The sequence below is a fragment of the Megalobrama amblycephala genome, linkage group LG13 (genome assembly GCF_018812025.1).
Source record: "Megalobrama amblycephala isolate DHTTF-2021 linkage group LG13, ASM1881202v1, whole genome shotgun sequence".
In the NCBI taxonomy this organism is placed as follows: domain Eukaryota; kingdom Metazoa; phylum Chordata; class Actinopteri; order Cypriniformes; family Xenocyprididae; genus Megalobrama; species Megalobrama amblycephala.
The window spans coordinates 40,854,240-40,860,743 of NC_063056.1; positions in this window are offsets into that span (position 1 = coordinate 40,854,240).

Consider the following 6,504-nt stretch of genomic DNA (forward strand, 5'->3'; position numbering starts at 1 on the left):
CACAAAAACTAGCCAAACACTGGGTTGTTACATCTGACCCAGGATCTTGGTAACACAAAAACTACCCAAACGCTGGGTTGTTATGTCTGACCCAGGATCTTGATAACACAAAAACTACCCAAACGCTGGGTTGTTATGTCTGACCCAGGATCTGAGTAACACAAAAACTACCAAAACACTGGGTTTTTACGTCTGACCCAGGATCTTGGTAACACAAAAACTACCCAAACACTGGGTTGTTACGTCTGACCCAGAATCTGAGTAACACAAAAACGACCCAATCACTGGGTTGTTACATCTGACCCAGGATCTTGGTAACACAAAAACTACCCAAATGCTGGGTTGTTATGTCTGACCCAGGATCTGGGTAACACAATAACTACCCAAACACTGGAAAAATAATTTAAAAAATGACCCAAAAGGCTCAAAGCAGGACTTTTAGGACTTTTTAATTGTAATGTGATCTTATTATAATGCTCTGATTAGTCACACAGTCAGGTTGCAGTACAGGTAGAAGGCCTCGCTGAACTGGTGCTTAAAGAGCTGATGTGTTTGCCAGAAAGAAGAGCCACCCATATGATTCTGGTTTGCAATAGCTCTCTTTTAAATGGGATCTCCTGTCATGAGAGTAAACACATCACAGCAGCTACGGAAACAACAACAACAATAGAGGGAAGACGGCAAGCAAAAACAGTAATTTCCCAAGCAACCTACTGCATAAGGAAGAGAAAAACCCAGAGTGTCACTGCTCTGCAATTACCTTGCTAGGTAATTACTCAGCTGAGCTCTGTTTTTGGGGCTAGATTATATTTAATCTGCTGATGAAGGTTCTTTTTTGATGAGCCGTGTAATTAAATATCGTAGATTGAAAACTTTGAATTGAGAACTGCTAAGTTGAACTCTTTCTTCCTGCTATGTATTTCATAGGGGATGAATTAAAAATGTATAATGCTCCGTTTTCAGCCTGCTGAGCAAATCGAATCATTTTCACAAGAATCCTTTCAGTCTCTGTGTTGTAAAACGAATGACGTCACGTGCTTCCAGAAAGTCTTTGGATTTCAATAAAACAAAGTCGGGAAGCAGTTGGAAAACATTTCCTCCAGCAGATTGAGGTTTTCTCCTCCATCTGCGTCTCTCTCACGACTGCAGTAATTATCAAGGTAATGGTGCTTATCATGCATGAAATATGAATATAATTTACATAAATTGTCCTTGATAGTCCAAAACATTCTTAACGAAAACGGCGCTTTAAATATTTTACGGATTTCCGAGCCAAAGGGAAGAGCGGCTGGCGTCATGAATCTGAAGCTGACATTTTCTCCAGGATAACAGACAAGCTGCAGCTTTGCAGTCTATCATAGCATACTTGACATTTTGGCAGGGGACAGCGCTTGAGATTACAGCAGATAAAGCCTGAGGCTGCAGGAGTAGATGTGGTGTCGATGCACACGACGAGACGCTATTTTAATTCCCCAACGCAGGAGTCTCTTTGGACCGAGCCGTCCCTCAGAGACTCGTTCAGCACATCTTCTTCAGTCGTTTCATCAGAGAGTCACAATATGCTGAGACTTACTGAGAGACTCTCAAACTTTTACAAAACTACAATCTCTATTGCAGTGAATTCTCAAGGTGAACCTGTCAAAAAAACACAGTAAAATTGTTTGCAGAATCTTCATGCTGCTCTTTTACTAACAATGAAAGCATATCAGCACGTGAACCATTGAAATTTCGAAATGTTTCGAGCTCTTATGACATAACAAAGCCTTGTTTACTGAAATCATGTGACTTTGGCAGTTTGATACACGCTCCGAAGCACTGGTTCAAAACAAAAGATTCGTAAAGCTTCATGAAGCAGTGTTTTGAAATCGCAGTGTTTTTAATTTTTTTAATATTTACACAGGTACTGTCATAACTTGTTTTCATGACAAATTTATTAAGACATTACTAACAGGTAAATATAATGAATATATAAGTGCATATATTCCCCTCTAGAGTTTATTTCTCTAGTGAACTAACATGCTGTGGACACTAAATGACTTGCCTGAGGTAAATGTAATGCTACATGAGATATTATTCTCAAGCTGTTGTATTGATGTCTTTCTGCGGTTGAAACACTAGATGAGAGATTACACGTAAACATATCTATGCATAGATCGTCTGTTCTTCTTCTGCGCTTTTTCCTGTTGTGTCGGTTAGCAAACAGCGTTGCATTACCGCATACGCCTCCTTCTGGACTGGAGTGTGGATCACCTGTGACCGACTGTATTCGTCGCCTGACTGTATGCACCGAAACATGACGTTCCTAATATACACTATATTGCCAAAAGTAATGGGACGCCTGCCTTTACATGCACATGAAATTTAATGACATCCCATTCTTGATCTATATTCTTGATATAACAGCTTTAACTCTTCTGGGAAGGCTTTCCACAAGGTTTAGGAGTGTGTTTATGGGAATTTTTGACCATTCTTCTAGAAGCACATTTGTGAGGTCAGGCAGTGATGTTGGCGAGAAGGCCTGGCTCACAGTCTCCGCTCTAATTCATCCCAAAGGTCTTCTATCGGGTTGAGGTCAGGACTCTGTGCAGGCCAGTCAAGTTCCTCCACACCAAACTCGCTCATCCATGTCTTTATGGACCTTGCTTTGTGCACTGGTGCGCAGTCATGTTGGAACAGGAAGGGGTCATCCCCAAACAGTTCCCACAAAGTTGGGAGCATGAAATTGTCCAAAATGTCTTGGTATGCTGAAGCATTAAGAGTTCCTTTCACTGGAACTAAGGGTCCAAGCCCAACCCTTGAAAAATAACCCCACACCATAATCCCCCTCCACCAAACTTGCACAATGCAGTCAGGCAAGAACCGTTCTCCTGGTGACCGCCAAACCCAGACTCATCCATCGGATTGCCAGACAGAGAAGCATGATTGGTCACTCCAGAGAACACGTCTCCACTGCTCTAGAGTCCAGTGACGGCGTGCTTTACACCACTGCATCCGACGCTTTGCATTGCACTTGGTGATGTAAGGCTTGGATGCAGCTGCTCGGCCATGGAAACCCATTCCATGAAGCTCTCTACGCACTGTTCTTGAGCTAATCTGAAGGACACATGAAGTTTGGAGGTCTGTAGCTATTGACTCTGCAGAAAGTCGGAGACTTCTGCGCACTGTGCGCCTCAGCATGCGCTGACCCCGCTCTGTGATTTTACGTGGCCTACCACTTTGTGACTGAGTTGCTGTTGTTCCCAACTGCTTCCACTTTGTTATGATACCACTAACAGTTGACTGTGGAATATTTAGTAGTGAGGAAATTTCAGGAATGGACTTATTGCACAGGTGGCAACCTATCACGGTACCACGCTTGAATTCACTGAGCTCCTGAGAGCGACCCATTCTTTCACAAATGTTTGTAGAAGCAGTCTGCATGCCTTGATTTTATACACCTGTGGACATGGAAGTGATTGGAACACCTGAATTCAACGATCCCAATACTTTTGGCAATATAGTGTATGTAAGCACTAAGGTACTTGAGGCTAGTGCTGTATCGTGAATAAGTCATGAATGAAGGGTGTTGTATACACAATACAGCACTAGCCTTGAGTACTTTATTGGTTTTATAAAAACGGTTACCACACAATAAAAATATTAAAGCCAGAAATATGTATCAATGCAACTTTCATGAAGTAAACTTTTTCTAAAAGCCTTCCTTCCGCCGGAAAAAATAGTCCCTGACCATGAACAGCAACAGAAGTTACATTTTCACGCCATTAGATGGCGGCAGAGACTGTCTTTATGAGTGTGTCAGTCAGTAGTGAAGACTTTTACATTGAAAAGACTGAATTGTTGTGAACACGGAACAAGATGCACCTGACAAATGCTTTGACTAGCGCTGTCAGTCATGGGAAAACCCCTAACTGTTAAAAGGACAAGATAATACATCGGATATTTAAACTGATTTTTATTATGAACATAGGACTGACCTGAAGGAAAATGCTAAATCTGAATGCAGGTAATAAACTCGCTCACTCTTTCTCACAACATTCTTCTACATAATAGAGTAAGCTTCAATGAACAATATCAATTGAGAACATACAGTTTACGTTGCTAAGAGTGGTTGCTGTGTAGTGATACACAGAAGCGTTGGGTGAAGCGGTCATAGCGGTCAAGCGTGCATAAAACACAGCTATTGTCCAATCAGAGTTAAGGACAGGAACTATATATGCTTCTTATATAGAAAAGAGCAGCATGGACATTCTGCTAAATGCCTTGTTTCGTGTTACATGCCAGAAAGTCCTTGAGATTTGGAGTAAATGCCCACTTTTCATTTTCCGGGCTAACTTTGCCTTTAATAACCTCACGTCATCAAACAGAAAGCGTTGAGGAGTTCTGCACTGATATGGTCACTCATGTGAGAGATTGTGTGCTTTGTGAATGGCTTTGAGAAATGACTGTTTTCTGAACGGCGTCTGTTATATTAGGAACGCGTTCTGCACGCGCTCAGAAGCCTCTCAGATTCTCGGGCCCTCGTCTCTCTCTCTCTGTCTCAGCTGTCTGTCACGCCCGATGACTTCCATCTGCTCGCTGAATCTACGGGGGTAAAAAGTCTGAGTAGAAATGGGCATCTTTTGATGGCAACGTGACACATGAAATGGCTTCTTTTGTGCGACTCCCTGGGCGTCAGACAAAGCGGGTCCCGTCTGGCGACGGTTTCCTCCTTCGACTGTCAAACTCCTGTGCGGTTCAGGTAAGACTGCCGCTATCAAACCTCGTCTATACTGCCCTCAGGACACATCCTGTTCTGCAACAACTCTTCATGAATATTTAAAATATTACGCAACTCCATGAAATCCTGTGAATGTCGATTAACACACCTGTAACTGCACATTCTGGTGATTTTATAAAAGCTGTACATCATGAGAAATGACACTGAACTGACCACGGCTTACATATGAGAGAATTAAAGCTTTATTTAACCGCAGAAATCCTGCAGCTGTGAGTTGTAATTAGCATCATGGGGAGACTCATTTCCAGCCGGTCTCTTCATGGACAGACCCTGACGGGAATATCACCCTTACTGGAAAAATCCACAGAATTATCAGCCAATCTGACAGCTGCACTGACACCACATGACACTGTTGCCCCCCAGTGTTTATTCTCTTCAAGATTTCAGCTCTTTACTGTAAGAGACGTACTGTATCCTCCACAGAAAACACCCAGAATAATACCATGGTGCCTGGTTAATGCCATGTTATTTATTTATTTTAGTGATTTGTTTTTATTTTATTTTACATGATAATATCATGCTTATTAGTTTTTATTTTTATATTATTATTATTGTTATTATTTACATATTATTTACATATACCATAATAATACTGGTTTTATTTTTTATTTTTTTACTTTATTTTAGTGATATATTTTATTTTACATGATAATATCATGCTTATTAGTTTTTATTTTTATATTATTATTATTGTTATTATTTACATATTATTTATTATTTACATATACCATAATAATACTGGTTTTATTTATTTTTTTTACTTTATTTTAGTGATATATTTTATTTTACATGATAATATCATGCTTATTAGTTTTTATTTTTATATTATTATTATTGTTATTATTTACATATTATTTATTATTTACATATACCATAATAATACTGGTTTTATTTATTTTTTTTACTTTATTTTAGTGATATATATTATTTTACATGATAATATCATGCTTATTAGTTTTATTTTTATATTATTATTATTATTATTATTGTTATTATTTACATATTATTTATTATTATTTACATATACCATAATAATACTGGGTTTTTTTTACTTTATTTTAGTGATATATTTTATTTTACATGATAATATCATGCTTATTAGTTTTTATTTTATCAATTTTTTTATTTCTTATGATGATGACGATGATGTTTTACATATACCATTATAATACTAGTTTTATTTATTTTTGATTTTATTGATTTGTTTTATTTTTATTTTATTTTACATGTACCATATTGTTTATTAATATTTTAAATATTTAATTTAAATATTTATTTATTTTAATTATTATTATTATTTACATATGACGCGATAATACAGTTTTAGATTTTTAATTGTTTTATATTTATTTTTTTGTTTTTGTTTTTTACATGTACCATATTATTTCCTGTTTTGTTTTTCCTCTTGTTTTTATTTCAGTTTTGACATCTTGTTTAGTTTAGTTTGTTTATTTATTTATTTATTTATTTATTATAATGTTATGGACGATTTTGACATTGTATTATGGTAAAAATACCATTTTATTTATTTATTTATTTTACATGTACCATGATTAAATCATGTTTATAAATTTTATTTTATTGATTTTTTTATTTCTTATGATATAGATGATGATGATGATGATGATGATGATTTACATATACCATTATAATACCATGTTTTTTTTCTTATTTATTTATTTATTTATTTATTATTTTATTGGTTTCTTTTTCTCTCTCTTTTTTTT